The 10,443-nt window shown below is 32.3% G+C and overlaps 1 long non-coding RNA gene across 2 annotated transcripts; it reads right to left on the reverse strand.

Moving 5' to 3' along the window:
• Positions 1 to 4,433: 4,433 nt before the first annotated feature.
• LOC145957781 (uncharacterized) lies at positions 4,434 to 7,844 on the reverse strand. 2 transcript variants are annotated; one of them, XR_014433778.1, is made up of 6 exons: positions 7,294 to 7,844; positions 5,689 to 5,808; positions 5,415 to 5,533; positions 5,248 to 5,339; positions 5,041 to 5,092; positions 4,434 to 4,892 (listed from the first exon to the last, which is right to left on the reverse strand). It is a non-coding gene; the product is annotated as an uncharacterized LOC145957781 (long non-coding RNA). The 2 variants fall into 2 exon arrangements; XR_014433777.1 differs by having other exon boundaries at positions 5,041 to 5,533.
• Between the last annotated feature and the right edge of the window lie 2,599 nt (positions 7,845 to 10,443).

Below are 10,443 nucleotides of genomic sequence, written 5' to 3' on the forward strand. Positions count from 1 at the left end.
TTAAGACTACTAATGGGTCAAGCCCTATCCCTAGGTACAATTCCCACTAGGCATATGTTCAAAACTAGTTTCAAGGATATTTTCCAATACTCAATGAAACCTTAAATCATGCAAAGGGTGATCAAGCCAAAGCAAGCATTAAGCATGGAATCATACACAACAAGGGATGAAACAAAACATATATATCATTAAACACAAAGGGATTACAATAGAGTTTGTTGGTTACATCAAAACCCCAATACAATGGATAGAACCTCTCAAAACAAAGAGGGGAAAACTAAAATAGAGATGGAAGAGGAAAGGAAGAACCGAAGGAAAGACCCACACACGAACGGCTTCAAGCTCCGAGAATCCCTTCTACAGCTCCCAAAACGCGCCCAATGTGTGAATGAGGGAGAAAACCCTCGAATTTTTCCTTTTATGCAGCCTGAGGAAACAGATTAGGGTTATTGCGCCCGGCGCGTTACACTTTGCGCCCGGCGCGGGCTTCCCCTGATGCTCAATGTGCTCTCTGCCTTGAATTGTGCCCGGCGCAATTATAAATTGCGCCCGGCGTGGTTGCCTGCTCTGCTCCTTAATTCTTTTGATTTCCACTCCTTTGGCCTTGTTATCCTCAATTCTCTACTTGAATACCTGCATATACAAAATAATCAAAATGAGAACAATTATATTGCAATGATACAAAGAATGGAAGAATTTGATCATTAAATCTTGTATAAGTCTCATCCAAAAAGAGGTAAAATTGAGACTTAACAACAACCACAAACAGCAAAGAAAGAAACAAAAGTACTAGCTTCCCTTACCTCGGCCAAAGATTTTCGAGCTTCGGGTGGAAAAGAATGAAGGAGAAGAGAAGCTTGGAAGTGAACGGAGAAGAAGTCAGCTGGAGGAATCAGTTCACACCCCTTAAGCACCTTCAGCTGCTAAGAATTGCCACCAGCAAAAGAGAGAAAAGGAGAAGTGAGTATTTGGAGAGAAAATGAGTTGTGTGGGGAAGGGTGAGTGAGGCTGAAGAAAAAGAGTGTAAGGGTGAAAATGGGAAATGAAAAAAAATAGGGTCCTCACACTGATTATTACTATATGTATAGATTAAATTTTGTTTGACTAATTTCGTAGATAAATGATTTTAAGATATTTAATTTAGTTTAAATATAACATTAAAAATCAATTTTTACATGATAATTCAGTTTGAAAGGAAAAAAATTATTATAAATAAATAAATTTCAAACTTTTACTTTCATAAAAAAAATTATTTATAAAAAAACTATTTCCAAATTTGTCATTATTTCAAAAACATTATTTTTGCAAACAACTTTTTTTCTTCAAAAAAACAACTAAAATGAAATATTATAATATCTCTGAAGTAGGTAAGGATAGAAGCGACAATAAATTGAGTCAACTCACTTAAAATTTAATTTAATAATTAATTTATTGAACTTAGTTTATAAACTAAATGAACTAATTTTGAACTAAAGATTGAACTCAATAAATAAATGCGTCAAATTTGAGTAACGTATAATTTGTCTTGTTTAGTTTAATTAGCTCGACATATAAATATATAATTTATATAATTAACTTTTTATTTAATTTTAATTTATTAAAATTTAAAAAAATTTCAAAATATAATTATAAGTTAATAATAATTGGACACATTAAAATTTCATGGATATGAATCACATTTTCTATTATTTTATATAAAATAGAGTAGTTTTTATTTTATAAAGATTTTGGTTGTAATTATAACTAATGGTTTGTATAGATAACTAACTTGAATTGGTGTGAGTAGTGAGAAATTCATGTTGTGAATGTAAAAAATTCAAATTGGGAGGAGATGTCTACTTATTTAGTGTTTATCAAATCTGGAGAGAGTTTGTCCCTCTATTCAACAAGAAATACTCCTCTTTCCCCCTAAACTATGTTGTTTGGTATGATTTTCGTATTCAAATGTGAAACTAAATTTTATATTTATATATTTCAAATGCGTAATTTATGTATACGACATTGGCACATAACATAAAATGTATTTCATAAAGTTGTAAGTTATTAAGCTAAATTTTAGAATAGAAATTATGAATTATTTATAATCTTCAAAAATATTTTTATTTTATGTTACAAACTATACATATGGAAAAATATATTTAATATAAAATTAAAATTATATTAAATAAATATTTTCACTAAAATAATAAGATAAAAATTAGTCATAAATACTTTAAAATTTTTAGTATACATATACTTTAAATTTTATTTTTGATGTATAGTTTTTAAATGAATAACATAATATTATATATTTTTAGTTAATTTTTTAATCATATAAATTATATTTTAAATTTATAATAAATAATTTTTATTGTGACATAAGATTAATTTTTATTATTGTTATTTTTTAAAAATATTAAAATTTAATTTATAAATAAATATGATAAATAAAAATTAAATTAGATAAAAAAATTAAAGAATCTCTTAATATACTAGGGTGACTATAGATCCCAAACAATCCAAAAATCTAATAAGCTTGTGTCAAATTATAGATTTTGATGATGAAAATCCAATCCAATCCAACTAATCAATTAACATATTTATATTTATAATCTATAACATATATAAAGGAGAGGGTCTGATTTGATCTACATATTTTTAAATAATCTTATTCTTTAATTTTTAAATAATAATAAAATAATATTAAAAATTAATTACTCTTACTAATACAAGATTTAAACCTAAAGATCTTGAGGTTTGAATTAAACAAACATTTATAATTCTTAAATATCTTTATTAAATAAAATATAGATAATGTTTCAACCCCACTTATTACTAATAAAGAAAATTATTCCATTTGGTATACACTTTTATTTAGATAACTATTTCCTTGCAATCATCTCTAAAATTATTATTTATTTCTTCACCATTTTTATTTATTAAAATACCTTTATAACTACAACTACCGAAAATCGTTTACACTCTCTTATTATTAATCATTCATTTTTATTTTATTTTTTATTTCATAAAAATACACAAACGTAGGAAGTGACTTTATTACTTCAATATATATTATTAAAGTTTAGAGTTTATCGGTAAATAAAATTATTTTAGTGTTTGAGCTAAAAGTCTAGTCTAACTAATGCCAAAACCATGAACCAAAAAATTGCTAAACACTCTACCAAAGTAACAAGCCCTTTCAATTATCACTGGAAATACCAATTGAGCTTCAAATCTTTATATAGCAGAACAAGATGTTTGCACTTGGCACTTGAAAATAAAGTACTAACACCTTCAGTCCCAACACATGATAATCATATTTGTAAATTGTATTAAGTTTTTCTCATAAACCAAAAAACTTAAATACATGTTTTATAAAAATTGATTGGATCATAGATACTTAGTAGTCTAAATTATCTAATAATTTTTTTTCTTCCCACGTCCTTTTGTTGGTTTTGGCTGCATTCTAAAAAGGCTTCACACTCTAACAAGACCTACCCTCACTCTTTTCCGCTTTATTTTAGTTTTTCTTTTATATAAATATATAACTTATTATCTTGCTAAAACTATTTTTTTACGACTAGATGTGTTAATAATATTAATATAACAAAGCAAGGAAAAGAAGGAAAATAAATGAAAATTTATTAAGTAAAGGAAAAAACCTATTTAATAAATAAACTTTAATAATAACCACTTTAGATATATTTCTAATTTGTTTATTATGAAATTATAAAAGATAAATGGTAATTACTTTGGATGTAATTTTGATTTGATACTTAAAAAAATAGTCTTACTGGCCATTAATTTTTGAGAGTCTGAATAAACATTCAGAAATTTTAGAATTTTGGCAGTTATATTTATAGAAGGTGTAATTTGTTTCAGCGGTCAAAAACCGTCACAAAATTTTAAAAATATTTTTAATTATTTAATTGATTTCCGGTGAAGCTTTGAGTCACTTGAAACATTTTATCCATGATGAGGCGGCCACTGTGTTTCACTTAAAACATTTTTTATTAAAAGATAAAAAGAGATGGGTAATTTTATTTTTAAAAAAAATCAAAAGCTTGGTCTGCATAATATATTTCTTGATTACGATAAGATAAATTTCTTTTAAGGCAACAAATTCTTGTGTTATTTAAATTTTTCTTTGAACCAACCTATGGCCTTGGAATCAATTATGCTGATGGAATAGTTAGTTTTAGTGATATGCATGATTTGCTTTTTGTTCAATGGATGGTTTCAATGTGGAAATAGAAATCTAAGGACTTGTTTGATTAAAGAACCAATATGCCATGTTTTTATTCTATTTCCTGTTTGCAAAAGTTTTGTAAAGGAAATGGTGAAAGGTTAGGGGAAGATCAAAGATTTGTCTTCACCATTTTTTGTATAAGTCTTTGAAAACAGTTAACATGCAATTTCGACAACAAAGGGCGTGAAGTAGCGTGGTGATAAAATGACAACCCTTCACCGACTAGTTTCTCTATTTAGAAAGGTAAAAGATTAAGGATTATCACTTAAAAAATGCACTTTTAATTTGATTATTTTTGAACTTTAAACATCTCATTTCAAACATAGAATCCTCTACAAGTTCTCTCTACCATTTTTGTGCTTTTCCAGAGAACAATAATCAGTTTACTAAGTTTCGCGCATGCAGAGAACGTACCAAAACCAAAGTTGTGAGTCTTACATAGAAAACATAGATGCTATTCTCTACGAGTCACAGTGCAGGTTCCAATTAAAAGGGAAGTTAATTTTAAACAAAAAAGATAGAGAGTAAGCACTATCCAACATCACACAGAAAAATGCAAAGGCCACATTACAAGCTGTCATGAGTTAACAACCCCATTTTTTCTCCATTAGTGGGATGACCGTACTCAAGCATTCACTCGCCTCTTCAAAGTAATTAAAAACTACTAATAAAACAAATAAATTAAAGGTAAACATTAGATCATGTAAAATCCTGGTTTCCTTATATTTTCAAGTTGTTATACGGAGCCAAAATCATATGTAAGTTTAGAGACTAATTAAGTTAGAAGAAATAGAGGAGTAAAATAACTCTACCTTCCACAGCAGCATCGATATGGGTTCTTATCTCGTCGTCCATTTCGCCAACCTTAACACATTTAAGATTAAAGCATATTGTTTACACCTATTGTTACTTTCCTTACAAGTAACTAAACAATACTTCCTGTACCTCTTTAACAAACACACAGACACAACAAATGAAAATAGAAGGAAAGAGTAAATTCTTATCTAGTAGCTGCGCACCACAAACACATAAGTTTGTTCATCAGAAGCAGCTCTGATGTAGTCTTCGAAGTCCATGTACTCTTGGATTTCGCAATCTCCAGGCAAGCAACCTAAACTCATAATCACTCCAGTCAAATTTGTAACCTACTACAAAAGTGCAAACAACAACATTTAATATTTCTAACCTATTATTTGATTGTTTGCAGGTAGACTGGACACTATGCTTGACAAGTTGGTTTTCATCCGCCAAATCACTTGATTGTTGTATGGGTTAATATAACTTTTCCAGTTTTGAACAAGTCACCTGCATAAATATTTGTAAAAGTCTTTACAATGAAAAAGGGGTAAAATGTCATCAGAGTTCAAATTGTGCATAGCAACTAGCAACCAAAGACTGTTCTGTAATGAGCCTAAAAAGACTAGGAAAATGAAAATGGAGAAAATACTAGAATTATTTACTCAGTTGTGCTTCAAAAACTGCGGGTTTAGTGATTCGCCTTGCATTTGGGGTTGAGCTCATAGTAACCCATTGGTTCAAAATTTACATAGATGGCACGTACAAAGCCAGCAAAATTGAGACTGCATGATAAAATTTGTTTTACTGGCTGAAAACTGAACAACAGTAACTAACATAAAAAGGTGAGTGAAAACAGTAAAAATCTACTTATTCCTAATCTTAAGTGACAGGTCTTAGAAGACAATTTCGAGAAGTCAGTGTGAGACATTGCACAAAAATCATGTCCCTTTTAGATTAAGGGAAGTTCAGTTTTAACCACAAGCAATGGGTTACTCAGTAGTCAGTGCAAAAGACTACATTCACAAGAGACAGTTGTTTCACAACAGCACCCAAACTCCAAATGTTAATAATTGTAACTAATTATATCATAGTTTCCTATATTCATCTCTGTTAGAATAATGTTTGGTTGGCGGAAGTCATACTCTCTGAACACAAATTAATTCTTCATTATCAGTTTTGGATACTGCATTGTTCATGTTCATAAACAAAGGATGAAAATGTAATAATACATGTGATCCATGTAAAATGAAAGACAAAAGCGTAACTGCATCATAAAAACACGTTTCTTGTGCTTACACCTATATAAATGTTGCCTTATCAGGTATCACCAACGTGCATAACAACATGGCAATTAAGCAATAAATGTAGTGGTTAGCCAGAAAGTCGGATGCTATAACAGAGAAATTGAAGTTGCAATAGGAGTACTGATACAGTTTCCCTGTTAAAGTACTGTTATGTTAAAGCATGCATTCCTTTCAACGATTATGTTAGTCAGAATGCTTTAGCAGTATATTCATCCTAATGCATTCCTTTCTACGTACAGAAAACAAATTTTTATATATGAGAATGCCACTGAGATTTATATCTTACCGTAACTCTTTGATTAAATTTAAGGTGAATTGCAATTTACTCCTGTTTAGTTTCTCACTCTCTCAACTTATACCAGAAATATGCAACGCTAATCTAATCTTTTAAAGTGAGTAGATTAATTCAGATATATGGGTTTGCATTGACCTTCTCATGTGAAACTTTCAGCATTGATCATTGTGTGTGTGTTGCATTGTAAAATAGATGTTAAAGGACATTACAGAAGACAACTCTATTATTTAAAAGCATGCATTCCTTTGAATAATTATGTTAGTCAAAATGCTTTAACGTTAACATATCCTATTGCATACCTTTCAGCAACTTTAGGTAAAGAACAAGAACAAGATAATTTGTTTCACTAACCAAGACATAAGTTTGAGCAATACTTTCAACACGATAGGGATAATCGAGCACGGTCGGCAAGATCACAAAACAATTTTTTTAGAAAGTAGTTTGGCTTTAACTCAACCTAACAAAATTAAATTGTAACTAATAAGATTATGATAAATATTGAGCAACTCTTTTTAATAATATGAAACTTAAGTTTTTTCAATATTATTTAACAATTAAATTTATGTTGTGTAATTTAGGAAAGTATATATTGCTACTTCCAAGCTACGGTACTACTATGAATTCTTGATGCTTCTTGTAATTTGTAAAAGAAAGTGATAGAAGATTACCTCATCGTCAACACTAGGATCAAAACTAAACAAAATATAATTGAGCAAGAAAATGACTCCTCCAATGGTGACACCTCCCCTGTAGGAGTCGGACTCATCGGAACCTTTTTCTTTGCCACCTGTCTCTGACATTTCTGAGTAGGTCCCTTCAACTTGTATTGCATTCGTGATAGAGAAAATAAATAAGAATTGTTATATAATAGATTTTTTATGACAAGGACAATACAATAATTATAATACCGGTGGTGAGTGATGCTGATTGTAATATGATGATGATGATAATAATAAAAAATAATTATATATATATATTGTTTCGGCCACGGGGTGCACTAGGGTTTTTTCCTAGGTCAAGCCTCAAAGCCAGAGCATTCAAAAGTGTAATTTGTCGTCCTAGCTTTAGGGTTTTGGGTTTTATACTTTTGTGTTTATGGGCTTCGTGGGCCCCGCGATTTTCGGGATTCTCCTTAACCGCTCTTATCCTGAAGCCATGGGGGTGAGTGGTTGTTAGTCAAGTCGGTATTTTACCGAGAATGCCTTTACAAGGGGACCTGTCGGGAAAACGACGAATCCCCTCGCGGGTGCATGTAATTGGGGTTAGAACCGAGTTGCCACACCCTGTGACGGTCCAGTCGGGTATTAGACGAGTAGAGGGTCTAGTCGGGATTTTACCTAGACGGTATACTAGTCAGGTTTTTACCTAGACGGTATACTAGTCGGGTTTTCACCTAGCCGGTACACTAGTCGGGTTTTTACCTAGACGGTATACTAGTCAGGTTTTCACCTAGACGGTACACTAGTCGGGTTTTTACCTAGACGGTACACTAGCCTTCCAGCCCTGAGCCTGAAAGGCGAAAGGGCTTAAGCAACCACTCCTATGAATCGTATCGGAAATAGGCCGGGACGGTACACTTGCCTTCCAGCCCTGAGCCTGAAAGGCGAAAGAGCTTAAGCAACCACTCCTATAAATCGCTAAATCCCGATGTCCATTGCGAAGAGTGGAACAAATTTCTAAGTTAAAATTAACGTTGGCAAACGAATCCCCCAAATGGCGATTCAGAACTGTGTGTGGGAAAGTTTCTAAGTTGGGAGAGAATGGTACTTGACAAAGTGATTACCCAAGTATTGACTCGAAACGATGAGTGGAAAAAATTCTAAGTTATAACAATTTTTGAATCAAAGGAAGTCGTCCAAAATCCGATCTTTGAAAAATACAAAAAATACTCAAAGTTAAAATCCAATGGAAAACTCGTTTGAGCAACGTGATCGTTCACATTCCGGATATAATTTGGTCGTCCAAGAACCGAGTTCACAGTTGATCGCCAGAATTCCGACTCAAATGAAGTGAAAATCACGCGTGTTGATAATCAATTTTAACGAGATATGTCGCCCGAATTCCGACTTTGTTTGGTGAAAGAAAGGACCAAGTTAAAAACTGGCTTTTTAAACAATCGTAATCGCCGAAATTTCGACTGTAACCGATTGGAAAATTTTCTAAAATAAAATTTGGCTGAAGTTTTTCAAGTAAGAGTAAAATTACGACAAATAACCGGTTAAATACCGACTCGAACTAAAAGAAGTGATTAATTAGTCGGTTATAAACCGAGTCAAAATGATCAAATGTTGAGTGGAATAATTTCCACGAGATACATTTGGACAACCAATCGGATGAAAGCTGACTTAAATTGAAAGTGGAATATATTTCCAAGCAGCGAATGTGAAGTCTTCCAAGGCAAATCGCCCTGATTCCGACCCCAACATTGAACGCCAACTTTTTCTAAAAATGAACGTTTTCCATACCCAGTCGCCCAAATGCCGAGTTCAAAAAATAACAAATTATTCTAAGTTTGTAAGAATATTCTAAGTTAAAACAATCGTCATAATGCTTAGTAAGAAAAACAATAAATTATTCTAAGTTCAAAATGGCATGTGAATCATGTCTCGACCAAATTCCGAGTAGATTAAAAATTATTCTAAATTGGTCAAATTCCGATTTTAGATCAAAAATTCAGTGGGGCCGTGTGAAACCAATTGGTCAAATGCCGATTGGTACAAGTGGAAATTAATTCAAAATTAACCAAGTGATCGGCAACACACCGAATGAAAATTATTGGGAAACCTAAGTTTAAATGTCCTTTAACCATGAGATTAGCCCAACGCCGACTGAAAATTATGTATGAAGAATTTCCAATACTGGAGAAACTTAACCACACGATCGGCACGATGCTGACTCAAAATGATTGCAAAACTTTTGTTTAAATGCAACTTACCCGCGTGATCGGCAAATTGCCGAATCAAAAGAAGTTTCCTAAGTTTGGGATAGAATTTAATTGTATGGTTAGCAACAGTAATATGGGAAATATCTAATTCAAAAGGAAACTCAACCACCTAATCGCCCCAAATGCCGATTCGCGTATTTGAAGAGAAGTATATATTTTTATCATGAAAAATATCTTTATCATGAAATTTTATCCATGTGGTCGGCAATGAACTAGAATTCAAATCAACATTAAGCTGTAATTATATGAAAGGATCGGTCAAATTCTGATTCGTAGTCTGGAATCGTCCAAATTCCGGTTAACAATGGTGGGTCGAGTTAGGAATCAATCTTGAATCATAAACTTTGTCTTCGAGTTACTTATACTCGCCCATTCGGATGTTTACCGATCAATCACGAGTTTCATCAATCGAGTTATTTATACTCGCCCAGCCGGACTATTGCCGACAATCATGAGTTTCATCAATCGAGTTATTTATACTCGCCCAGCCGGACTATTGCCGACAATCACGAGTTTCATCAATCGAGTTATTTATACTCGTCCAGCCGGACTATTGCCGACAATCACGAGTTCTTCGAGTTATTTATACTCGCCCAGCCGGACTATTGCCGACAATCACGAGTTTCATCAATCGAGTTATTTATACTCGCCCAGCCGGACTATTGCCGACAATCACGAGTTTCATCAATCGAGTTATTTATACTCGCCCAGCTGGACTATTGCCGACAATCACGAGTTCTTCGAGTTATTTATACTCGCTCAGCCAGACTATTGCCGACAATCACGAGTTCTTCGAGTTATTTATACTCGCTCAGCCGGACTATTGCCGACAATCACGAGTTTCATCAATCGAGTTATTTATACTCGCCCAGCC

Source organism: Cajanus cajan, chromosome 5, assembly GCF_000230855.2.
Source record: "Cajanus cajan strain Asha chromosome 5, NIPB_CcT2T_4, whole genome shotgun sequence".
Lineage (NCBI taxonomy): Eukaryota > Viridiplantae > Streptophyta > Magnoliopsida > Fabales > Fabaceae > Cajanus > Cajanus cajan.